This window comes from Desmodus rotundus, chromosome 5 (assembly GCF_022682495.2).
Source record: "Desmodus rotundus isolate HL8 chromosome 5, HLdesRot8A.1, whole genome shotgun sequence".
Classification (NCBI taxonomy): domain Eukaryota; kingdom Metazoa; phylum Chordata; class Mammalia; order Chiroptera; family Phyllostomidae; genus Desmodus; species Desmodus rotundus.
Window position 1 is genome coordinate 7,285,029 of NC_071391.1, and position 12,778 is coordinate 7,297,806.

At 49.3% G+C, this 12,778-nt stretch overlaps 1 long non-coding RNA gene and 1 pseudogene across 3 annotated transcripts in view; one reads left to right on the top strand and one right to left on the bottom strand.

The window, feature by feature from the left end:
* Positions 1 to 11,411, bottom strand: part of LOC128781058 (uncharacterized) — a 59,894-nt gene extending 48,483 nt beyond the window's left edge. For 2 of the 3 annotated variants that reach the window (XR_011651185.1, XR_011651184.1), the window contains exons 1-2: positions 11,282 to 11,411; positions 9,454 to 9,641 (exon numbers count right to left, since the gene is read on the bottom strand). This is a non-coding gene — a long non-coding RNA (uncharacterized lncRNA). Of the gene's footprint in view, positions 1 to 8,116; positions 8,256 to 9,453; positions 9,642 to 11,281 lie in introns of those variants that run through there. The other variant, XR_008426944.2, reaches the window with a different exon arrangement.
* Positions 2,325 to 6,369, top strand: LOC128780818 (RNA transcription, translation and transport factor protein pseudogene; annotated as a pseudogene).
* Positions 11,412 to 12,778: the final 1,367 nt, after the last annotated feature.

Consider the following 12,778-nt stretch of genomic DNA (forward strand, 5'->3'; position numbering starts at 1 on the left):
AGTGGGTGGGCTTGTGCATGCTTCAGGACCCTGTGGGTCTCTCCAATGACTTCTCCTGTGAGAATGGGAGTTTCTCCTGCTGCCGCCCCAACCCCCATGGGTGTTATCACTCAGAGGTTTGAGGTTTTATTTTGTCGTGCTGGAGCCCTGGGTTACGGGGTCTGTTTCGCTCCCCGCCATTCCTCTCGGTTTATCTATGCGCCAATGTGGGGCCGCGGGGTCTGCTACCCGCTGCTCTGCCTGCCCCGTTCTCCGCCACTCTGAGTCCAGCCCTCTCGGTTTGTCTGTGCGTGAATGTAGGGTCTGCTAGTGGTCTGACTGCCTGCCCCGTTCGTCCCACACTCCGCCAGTCTCGGTCCCGCCATGGCAACTCGAGTCCTCTCTGCCCCGGCTGCCCATCTGTGACCCTCCTACTGGCCTGGATGAATATTTATTTTTTATCTCCTTCGTGCCGGACTTCCTCTTCGTTCAAATTTCTGTCAGTTCTGGTTGTGTGAGGAGGCGCAGTGTGTCTACCTACGCCGCCATCTTGGTTCTCTCTGATCCATTCTTACTTGATATTTGCTTGAGTCTTTCTGGAAGAGTTTTATTGAGGCGTCATTTACACATTGCTTTTGAACATACTGTACCTGCTGATGGCCTGTTAATTTTCTCAGAATGTAGCTCCTACCTGTGCCACTTACTTTGAGATTTAGTAAAACACAGATGGAAAAACCATTAAAGAGTAATGACTCGATGCCAGGCCTTGTGACCACCAATTTTACTCTTCACAAAACCCCATTGGGCAGAGTAATGAAGATTTTATTGGCCAAACTGAGGGCACTACAGACGGTACAAGAGGTCACAGAATGGATGGAATGCCAGGATAATAGCACAGACCAGGCCTCTGATGAGCAAAGGGAGATGTGTGGTTTCCGACCTCTGAGGCAGGCATATCATTTCCCCCCAGTTGTACAAGGTGGGATGGAGGGGCCAAGTAACCTCACCATTGGCACACAGCTAGTGGGTGGCAGAGCCGCCTAAGGAGCCAGGTGTTCTGGCCTTGGAGAGAGCTCTCAACACTATTGACCACCTTAGTCTGACCTCTGCAGGCCTTCACTTTATGAGTCAGGTGGTCTCTTGTGACCTTGACTTGCACAACTGCCCTTGTGGACTCCAGGTACATCTCTGTGCAGGCTGCAACATTTTCTGCTGAGGCTACTTCTGCACCTGAAGTCTTCTCCTCCACTGTCCTTGCCTGAGTCCCTTAAGGTTAAAACTCCTTATGTTTTCTAGATGCCACATAGGAGACTGCCTATTTTTTGTATTGTGTTGTGGCCTTGAATCTCTGGGGATGTCTTTTCCATGACCCCCGGGCCCTGTGTGTGCACCTTTCTCCTCGTGAGTGGGACCTGACATTGTGGCTCTCCTCTCTCTGTGAAGCTCCTAGAGGGCATGACCTGTGCTCTTCTGGACTTTGTGTGCCAAAGGTGACACAGTAGCCACCTAATTAATTGTTGTATATCTGGCTTTTGGGACAGATTTTGAGAGTCTACAAAGAATTTTCTCATTACATAACATGTGTTATTTTTGGGTGTTGTTAGAAAGAGAAGCTCATTTAAAATAGAACCTTGAATAAAGGCAAGGCTCCCACCCAACCCTAAGCCTGGAACCTTCCTGACCTCCTGGTGCTAATACCATGTTCTTTGTGTTTCTGGAGAGAGCTTGGACTCAGCCACCACAGGCAGGGCCAGGTGAGGATAGAAGAAGTTAGAGCCCTGACATTCAGGGACTAGGCCACCTCAGCCCTTCTGTTCCCCAGAAGAGAACATTCACTTGATCCAACTTAACCCGGATCCATCCAATGAGTGGGGACAAGGAGTCGGATTTGGAAGCTGATTCAGGATCAGGTGTCACCTGTAGTTATTCTCCTTGGCACAGTCACCAAAACCCTGAACTTTACACAGCTTGACAAAATGTGTGGTTAATATTTAATCCCCATGCTCATTACGTCCTCAGGTTCATTAGATTTGAACACCAAGTCTTCTCTGTTCAGTTACGCATTTTCCCTCTGCTCATGCTCACAGTTTCTGGCTAACCATGGGCCTCCAGAGTGTGCCCTTCTGGTCCTTTGGGGCATTAACACAGAGAATATGGAAGATCTAACAATGCGTTTGCACACTGATAGAATCGTGGTTCTCTGCTGGGGTGCATCTTCTCCCTCGTTGCACCCACCACTGTGGACATTTGTCCATGGGTAGCAATATCTTGGTGTCCTGACAGGGTGGGTGGTGTGCTATTGACATCAAGTGGGTGAGAGCAGGTGTGCTGCTAAAGAACCAGCGATGCTCAGGGATTCCACTGCAATGAGCCTCTTCAACTCCAATGGCAGTAAAGCCATGGTGGAGACTCCCAGTGATGGAGAAATGTCCATTGACTTTGTGGCAAAAAATGAGGAGTGTGAGGGGGCCTCAGTGGACAAGCTATGGACAGAGAGTGAGCAGAGCTGAACTGCCGACCGATCCTGCACTCCTGTCAATACCTATGGTCAATAACATAAGTTTGAGACTATTAATTCCTGTTGTTTAACGCTCTGCAGCTTGTGGTAGTGTACTGGAGAAGATGTAGGAAGCGAGTACTTGAACCCATCCCTTAGCTAGATTGGCAATTGTATCATCTCAACCTGTTTCATTTCTTCCCATCAGTTACCACTTGTCCTCTGACATGTTCAACACCATTCTTGTCACTTTCGCACACACCCTCCTGCACCACAAATCCCATCAGAGTCGTCCCTGGGTTTGTCTCATCTACTTCTGCATTTCCACTGCCTTGCACCATACCCAACATACAACAGACAAATACATGAGTTATTTAGCCAGTTCAAAGGTATTCTTTCTTGCCATATTCCTTATCAATCATACTCCAGGCAATCATGAAAACAAGAACAACAAGGGTCTTCTGCCCTGATGTCCTTGTAACAAAATACAGCAAGTGTGGTGCAGCATAGATTCCAGGTTGACCTGAGATGATGTGCAGCCTTGTAAACTATTCTTTGCCAAATTTTATCTCCACAAATTTCAATCTTGTCCTTCCTTGCCATTTCTGTCTTAAACTTCCTGTCACTTTCAACATTTTTATTGTAAAGATAATGAAGTAGGAACATTGTTCCTGAAAAGAAATATTGAGAAAGAACTTCCAATGAGAAGCACTAGACGCCTCTCCAATCTGGTCCACACCTGCCGTGCCAGCCTTTCCTGCAGCTTCTTTCACTCTGTCTCGTGGTGTTGAGGATGGGAATATTTTATTCTCCTCTCTGTGGACTCATTATAAACACCCATATTCTGTCCTGTGCTGACTGGATTGCATGCCTTGTCGTTCTTCATCTAGGCCTTTTTGTAGAGCACATTCTCTCCTGCCTTCTGAGAAGATCATTGGAGGTAAGACTTTTGAAGATTTGCATTTCTGAAACATATTTATTTTCATGCTTAAAGGCTGGCTGATTGTATAAGAATTCTAGTTGTGTAGAATTATAGGTCAGAGCATCTGAATTTTCAGTATTACTTTGTGTTTTTCATTCTTGTGTTGGTTCACTTTTTATTATCCACTTTGCATGTGACTTAGTGTTTCTGATACAGATGGATGTGTAAGTGACCTGACCTGAGTGGGGGCAAGGAGGGGCTGTGTGATGGATGGGTTGCAGGAAACACCGTAGGTGGAAAGGGTGAGGCTGCTGGTGCTGTGTGTGACCAATTTCCCTCTGCATAGGGTGAGAGTCAGCGAGAAGGAGGCCCTGCCTGGAGTCAGCACAGGCTGGCTATGGTGATTGACAGAGGGAAAAGCCTACCAACTTCTTCCCAGAACATCGTGGCAGTGGCAGGTAATGACCTTCACGTCTTGCTTTGGAAGAGAATGGATTGGTTGGGGAAAGAGAACCGTCTGGAGGGCACCATAATAGGGGCCTGGAGATATAAAAGAGAGGATCGGGAGAAACATGAGGGCTTTCTCCCTCTGGCTCACTCTGTTAGGAGTCCAGAGTGCCTGCGGACTAGTGAGCACTGCAAGCCGTGTGGCCAGGGAATAGGACCCATCCATTCTCCTCTTCTCAGGAAGGGGCAGCTGATCCCATGTTTGGAGCTGCACTGTCCTGCTCCATTGGTCCCACCAACCTGGCAGTGAGCTGATGGCCAGAGGGATGGGGCATAGGTGCTGGGCCGTTTGGTAGCCAGCACCTATGGAAGAAGGGGTGGGTGCTGCATGCAGGACGCTGACTACTGCCAGACTCTAGGAGAAGCCTGAGGCCCAACAGCGAAGGGGAAAGAAGCCAAGTGTCCTGGGTGTTTGTGCAGCAGCCACCTGCAGTTTCCCAAAGGATGGTATTTTTAAATGGGAGAAGGAACTCAGGGTGCACCTTGTCTCTGTCTGACAGAGGGAGGTGGGGGTTATTCTGGGTGTTCCAGAGGGAATAGCCTCTGAGGTGGAAGCTTGGCATTCTTTGAAAATTGTGCAGCTTTTAAATGAGTGACCTCTTTCCATTTTCAACAACCTCTGCCTCTGGATTTTTACCTAGAGGGCGGCAGCGTGCAACAGAACCCCTGTTAGTGTTCAGTGACATGTCTTCTTGAAGGAATCGCTTTTGTTTGGGGTGATGTTCCAAAAAGTCACAAAAAATGTGTGGAAAGTGACTGAGCTACTCCATTTCAAAGTTTTCACTGTGGGGAAATTTTCTTAGTATATTTCTTTGGTGACTTTCTTCCCACCACAATCTGTCTCATTTCTGAATTTTTTAGTTCGATATAGTTTTCTTTTCTTCCATATTCCAGTCTTTTATATATGGGAACACAGAAAAGCCAGCATTTGTGCTGCCTGTCACCTACCAGAACCAATAACAGAGGCAGGGATTGAAGGTTTACGGGCGCTTTATTCAGATGTCCGATGAACTGAGAAGAGTGTGAGTTTGCACCCTACCAGACTGTCTTCAATTCCATTTTCAACTGACCCTTTCAATGAGGAGAGAAAAGTGTAGGTGAGGGGATGGAATTCAGGGAAAATGTTCATCAGACAGAAGCTGCGCATTCCTTCATCTGTGTCCTCAGTGGTGGTATTTTAGTTGTGCCCTGGGTGCTGGGCTCTGTGTGTGTCTTGGGCAGTGGGAGTCTCTCCAGGAAGCATAAGGGCTCAGATACCATCTTCAGTGCTTGCAGTCCTCCTGAGGCACAAAGGTGGGACTGCTGATGGTCTCCTGGAGTCAGGGCAGGTCCTACCTTCAGTTCCTGGAACAATAGTTTTTTACATACATTGATTATGAGGATTATTAGCTATCACCTGAAACTGAAATTTTCCTACATTTGAGTCCCCCATCACATATACTTTTGTCGCACTATTTTGCTTTGTCTTCCATATCCATTGTGACATTTTCCTGCTGTCATATTTTTAACTTTTCCAGAATACTCTGTTTTACTGTAAATTTTTATTAATCGTGAGACAAGAACACATCATTGAAATATGAATTTTCTGAAGACCCATGAGAGAAAGTTGTGTTTGGACCAGAGAACTTGGAATAGTCTTAAAAAAGTATGTGTCAATTAAGATCTTGCTTAGCTCTCTCATCCTCGCCTTGCCTTCTTGGCCAAGCCTGGGAAACCACAGCCAGAAGCCAGGCCAGGGTTGAGGCAAGGTGATGGCCCTCAACTCCATTAACCCTGCCCACTTCATCTGCAAAGATTAAAGAGAATATAGAAACTTTACTGTTTGACTTGCAGACCAGAAAACCGGACATTACAAGATTGAAATCATGCTAATTTAAGCAATAACCACAGCAGTGACTGGCCCACATTTTTTGAAAAGTATCTCATAGGTGTCAGCTGTCCTTTCAAGCTTCAAGATTGGCAAGAAGCCATGGAATGGCTTCTTGACTTAGCTGTTACACTTGAGTGTGGCCATAATGCTGAGAAATACAAGGACTCAGTATCAGAAAACACAAAAAAGGCCGACAGTGCAGCTACAAATGTGGAACCACTCATCATTGTGGATATAAATAATGCTGATTTTAAGGCTGGCATAATGACCCTGGAGGACCTCAGATTCAAAGTCATCAGGATCACCTGGTAATGCTGAAGGCCACATGCTGTTTGGTCCAGGAGCACCTGACACAGGCGCAGTCACTAAAGCAAACCAGACAACAGAAGGGTTGATTGCCAGTTGTTTACAGGAGCACAGCATTCATTTGTCACAGGTGATGCAGTTCTTGATGAAGCTGCTGACATTCTGCAATTGCTGCACATGGAAGAGCTCAGAGAGATGCAGACCAGAATTATCGCAGCCATTGTAGCTGTTCAGGCAACTGCTGCTGATCCAAAGAGAGACCAGAGCCGGGGGAAAGCAGGAAGGTGAACATTTTAGGATTCTAGCCTCTCACCCTCCCAGCACAAATGGGAACAACGTACGCCCTGGCAAGTGTTTAGAAATCCAACTTCACACTTTCAAGGAAAGTATCCCAGAAAATAGACTATGTTTTAGAGATTTACCATCCTTGCTTTTTCTTTACTCAATATTGGGAAAGAACTTTCTTGTCTTCTCGTGTCTCCCCATCTGAATGCCCTAATCTGTCAGGAAGGAAGGTTAGCATCTGGGAGAGCAAAGGTGGCAGCAAAGGAGAGAAAGGAAGATGAAGTGTTTGTTTGGCCCCAGGTGAGGTGTGAGGGTCACACAGGCCTGAGCACACTCATTTCTGAGTGAAGTCATGAGTCTCATGTCCTCTGGGGCCTCTGAGACCCCGAGGCTGTTTAGGGGACCTGAGTGCAGTGGAGGAGGGCTGGGACTGGACTGTGATGATGGCTGTTCTGATGGGAAGGCCTAGATGTTGGAGGAATGCTCGACTGTGGAAGGGGCAGACCTTAGTGGACTCTTAGGTGTCAGGAAGCAGAGGAGCTGAAGTAGGGCCATAAAGCCCCGCCCCACCCACCACCCTCTGCCAAATCCATTCCCTAAACTCGGAGCCTGTCTTTTACCCACCATGGCACAAAGGGCTTTGCAGATGTGACGTGGGTGCAGGTTGTGAGTTAGGGAGAAATTCTGAATTTATTGGTGGCCTCCAAATGCCTAGCCATGTTTCATAAAGGAAAGAGGCAGAGAGAGATTTGCAAACACACACAAAGGGAGACGGCAAGGTCCTGTGTTGGGGCAGACACTGCAGTGATGTGGACAGCGCCAGGAATGCCATCAGCCTTCAAAGGTGAAAGCAGCCAGGAACAGATTTTCACCTCACCTGTCCAAGGTCAGCATGGCCCTGCTGATGCTGTGATTCTGGCAGAGTGTTCAAGGTCTTAACCTTTTATACCCCACCCCTGGAGAAAATGTCATCCATGAAGCCACCAAGCACGTGGTGCTATGTTCCATCAGCCACTGGAAATTGATCCCTGAGCCTAAGGTGTGCTCATTGCTCTGTCAGCTGTCTCATTGGAGGGAGGACCCATTAGGCTGGGTGTGGCTCCCAAGGGAGGGGTAGGCTGGGCAAAGAAACAGTTCTTGGACTTTTTCTGCTGCAGGAAGTGTGGATTGCATGCATGGGGTTGCCCGTGGCAGTGGGGTCCTTTTTTCTGGGGCATTAAGGGGCATTGGAGGAAGGAAGAGTAGCCAAGGGTGGTGAGCAATGTGACTGTGCAGAGAGCAAAGAGTTCCCCGAAGGCTGACCCCGAGATTCACTACAAAGAGAGAAGCAGACAGATAACAACTTACCTTGCACCCTCCCAGCATGGATACTTAGTGAGGAGTGAGAACCAGGCATGCTGTTTGTGCTTCTGATGAGGTGGAACAGCAGTGGGGCTGCTGGTTGGGAACCGTGTGACTGCTCAGGGAGGCAGCAGTTCCCTCAACAAAGCCCAGGGATGGGACACTTTGGAGTGATTTTGACCCCTCACCTCCCTTTTCTCTCCTAGCCCTGTGACTGGGCAGCTGTGCAGGGATGGAGGATGGCTCCTGAGCTAGCAGTCTCTCTGGGATCCCTCCCTCAGGCCACCATGGTCACTGGACACTATGTCTCCAGAATGTACTATGGACACAACCCAATGGCCACTTCATGACGAGAACCACCCCAATTGCAGGGACAAACTGTTGGAGAAAAACAAGACAGGCAGAGGAGTGCACGGCAAGTATTTTATTGAAGCAAGATGTTGAAACCTTCACATTTTCTGGGGGTGATCAGGCCATCCTTGAATGAGAGAGGCACGCTTGTGTAAGGTTTTTAAAGTCTAGTTGTTACATACAGACTGTATACCTTTCTGAAATAGAGAGAGAGAGACAGGGAGTGTCAGTCATGGTGCCCCTGGAAATGACATGTTCACAGGGACCGGTGTTCAAACCAACATGTGAAGGACTTCGCACCCAACATAAGCACTGGAGCCACCAGGCTGGAGAGCTGATGGGGTGGGGTATTCAATAGTCCTGGTGGAGGTATGACAAACCATGCAGGACAGGGAAGAACATGTCTATAGCCCTACCGATAAACCCCGAGTGACCCAGGCATGGGCCTCGGGTTTCTAGTAGAGCCAGGAGAGGGTCAAGGGTTAGGTGGAGCAGCCTAGGATTTCCTCTCTCAGAGTCCCAGGAGTGAGGGATCTACCTTTTCATGCCAAGAGTGTGCAGGGTGAGATAACAGGACAGGGGTGGGAGAGGGGGGAGGGGACGTGAGATGTTCTGCCTGCAGGAATTGTCCTGTCTCCTGTGAGGAGATCAACCTCACAGCACACGGACTTCCCCACACTGAGCATCCAGCCAGTGTGGGAATTAGTGCTAACCCAACCTTATTCCAGGGGTGGACCAGCTAGGAAACAGTTGTATTATCTGAGTTCTTCCCCAACACATAACAGAAGTGTCTCAGATCCACCTGAGGCTGCTGATTGTAACAGGGAGAGTCTGTGCCCACTGGCTGTGATAGGTGAGGGCTGGGAAAGTAGGGCAGAGTGACATGGAGGGGCTCACTCTGTGGGAATTGGAGGAGCCACAGCCAGTCATCCCTCCTTCCTGACACAGGGCCTGGGCCAGCACCCACTACCACCCCACACCTGGCCCAGTGCCTGTCCTCCAACACTCCCCACTCTCCATGAGATTCCCCAGAGACTGTGCCACTGGATGACAAAATTGGCCCCCTCTGAACTTTTAATCCTCCCAGGCAGGCAAGCAGCAGTCTCTCCCCTGCAGCATCACAACCTGGGCCCTGGTTGTCCTCCCTAAGGACACTGTGGGTACACATGCCCAAATGGGTGACCTGAAAAGGAGGAACATGCTAGATGTACTGTGCAGCCTTAGTGTAGCTCAGCAGGTGTCATGTCATCATCCACCCTGTGGCCACAGGGCACTCTGTCACAGGTGAGAATAGGGGCAGGTGCTTCCCCGCCTAGTGCCCACATTGCAGCACTCTGATCTCCCTCCTGGCCGTGCAGCAAGGCAGAAGCCCCTAGAAAAGGGGGAACAATTTACCGCAACGTTGTAAATTCTCTCTCTGTCCTCTCTGGGCATTCGGTCTACGCATTGCTTCACTTTCACTGAGGCCTCCGCAGATTCTCTAGGGGGAAGAAATCTCAGAAGATTCAAGTTGTGGATAGCTGCAGGTTTCAAAAAGAAGCTTCTGAATTCAGACATCACAGCTGGACAGAGTTTTGCATTTGCTGGAGGAGAAGAAGAAGAAATACAATTGATGGAAGGAAGTCAATTTCCCCCCACAGGCCCCACACCTTAGATAAGAATGCCAGGGGGTATTAGGGTCCCATCCCATAAGTGTGCCAATGACAACGGAAAATTCTAGAAGTCGTGACTTGCTCAACTCACAGAGCCCAACAGGGCTGGTTCTGGGAAAATAAACGTTCACTAAGCCCCAGTTCAGCTGTTCTCTGGTGTAATGTATACGCACGCCTTTCCAAGACTCTCCTGCTTTGCTGAAACTCACTTTCCTTGGATTTCAGAAATTAGGGTTTGGTCTGTCATTAGAGTGACATGTTCTTTTTGTCTTTGATGTTGGGGTAGAGGAGCTCTTAGCGATCAGTTTTTCCATCTCATTGGGAGAGGACAATTTGACAGAGTTCTGAGAGGAGGCACCAAGTCTGGAGAGGAGCTGGTTCCAATGATGGAATGTTGGAAGATGCTCTTTTGAGAGTAAATTAAACAGTGGAGTCATGTCATTGGTGAAGACAGATAAATAACTTAGAAATAGATCTGAGAATCACACATGAACATCAACTTGCTCTTCTGGTTGGCACTGACTAGAGAATTCCTTTGAGATGTTGGGAGGTGGCAACTGGGGTCTGCTTTCGGCTCCAAGGGCATTGTGCTGAGACCCGAAGTCACCACTCTTCCTGGTCTGGATTCTCCATCCCCAACCCCCACTCTGCCCCTAGTTTCTACAACAACATGCATCAGGGAATGTGCTCTTCTCGGCTCTCAGGTGACCTGATCAGACAGCAACTCTGCAGAGATGGGGAGAGGTCAGATCAGAGGCAACAAGGGGAAAGAGGAGGAGTTCAGAAGTCAGAGGAAGGAGAGTCAAAAGCACTTGGATCAGAGTCGAGGGCAAGAAGACACCACAAAGTATGGCTGGATGAGTGGCTAGAAAACACCTAGAACCCCAGCCAGTGTGGCCCTAATATTGCACTGGTTCTTCTGGTCCTGGTCGGACTTGCAGAAAAGCAGCAGGGTGTGTGGATGTGTTGAGTGCTGCTGCTCCTGACTGACTCCTGGGGGAGCCAGACCTTGCTGTCTCTTCTTGAACCTAGAAGTGTCCTAAAACCCTCCCGGCTGGTACATTCTATGAGTCTGAGAGACAGAGTTCGGGAGGCATGGACTCAACTGGCACCAAAGACTCTGGGAAGGAGAACTGCTGATGAGACCCAGAGCAGGCCCCTGACACCCTTGGACTCACTCCATGGTCAGAGCTGCTCCTGCTGGTTCCTGTGTGAACCAGGATGAGAGGAGACTTGGGGAGGTTGGAAATCTTGAGTTCAAGTCAGAGAGTTGCTGAGTGGAAGAACCGTGATGCACAACCAAATCTACCCAGTCCTGCTGCTTGTGAACATAGAGCCGAGACAGGGAGTGAGGCTTCAGATGGGGAGCTCTTCAAAGTGGCCTGAAAGGTTTTCTGTAAAGTTCCCGGGTGTTGGGAATTGATACAGGAACCTTCATCCTTCGGGGAGCTAATCCACAAGTAGAATGGCTGGTTTGGATTTTGATCTGTTCACTCCCTCCCCAAGTAAGTTCTGTACTTCAGAGATTATTACCCTGGGCTGGTGGTAGTCTTATTAGGAGTGATACTCACCCTCATAGCAGCAAAGGGCCAGAGTGACCAGCAGGACAGACAGGGAAAGTCTCATGGTGGATGTTGCTCTGAGTTCAGCTTCAGCGAACAATGAGCAGTTAGCAGCTGGACTCAGCAGTCTGGGGAGCCCAGGGCTATTTGTACCCAGTGAGCCTCACAGGCCCTGCCCACTCGGACGTGACAGATCACAAGGCCTGGCTTCCAGTGCTTCCTTCCTCACTGAGACCTGATGCCAACCGCCATGGCCACAGCCCTGGTGTCTTAGTCAACCATCGTCATTGCTGACACCATGTACATCTCCTTTGTGGCATAAACTGAAGTTGAAGTCTTACAAAACTGTGATTACTTGATTAGCAGGTGCCCACTAGGATGAAGCTCCTTCACTGGAGTTTCATACATGTACAATCAGTTGATTGATGGGAGCCCCCTTAGAATTTATCTCCTTAATTGCAGGCACTGACTGGTTTTGCTTATCTGTCTAAACCTAGCACCTGGCACAGAGAAGAGGATCGGGAAATAGTCCTGGAATGTTTGCTTCGGGTGCATCTCAGTGCAAAAGGAAGCCTGCTGGGGCAGGGTCACTCTGGGCAGTTGAGGGAGACAGGTCAGAGTGTGGGACACTTGTGAAGATACCAGTGATGTTTGAGTCTGAGAGAACACTGTGCCAAGAGGAAACTTCCTGGCCATCTCCCTCCCTCCAACACTCATCTAATGGTTTAATCTTGGTGTAGCAAGGGTTCCACCAAATCTACAGGAAACTTACCTAAGTGACAGTTCCCTTGTCAGGTATGAGGGTGACACCTGCTGGGTCCTGAGGGTCGCAGCATCAGCAGTGAGGACATGGCCCGTCCTCCTCCTGTCCCCAGCCACTCATCGGCACCTTGTAGAAGACCGTGAGCACGGACTGCTCGGAGGTAAGGTGTTAGGAAGCATTCTGGGAAAAGAGGAGCATACGAGGGCCTCTCAGGAGAGACAGGGTTGGACATGAGGTGGTGGTGGGAGGAGGGACCCCGTGGGAACAGCACCAGGGAAGACCAGACACCATGACCCAGGTGACTGGTAGGGAACACAGGAACCTGTGTGTGTTACTCTGAAACGCCAGTTCCCAGTGGGATAGGGGTTGCTTTGTGACTGGAGACAGACTGGGCCAGGTCAGAGAGAGGGCCCCTGTGCCCCAGCTACACTGGGGACCAAGGGGTGGCTGAGGGGACACCATTCCACGTGCCCCAGGGCGTTCTTCTGTGGAGCAACAGGAACTTCTCCTCTTGGCTGCTGAGAATGCCAAAATGCCACCATTCTGGAGGACAGTGTGGCCATTTCATGTAAACTACACATCTGCTGACCCCACCACCGAAGAATTACCCTCTCTGGGGGCAAAGGTGCCACCAGCCGTGCCATGCTGAGTATAGGGAAGGCTGTGCCTGTGTTGAAATAAGGGTAGCAGTGCTGTGTACATTTGCTCCATGTTTCTGTGAACCTTAAACTGTCCTAGAACTA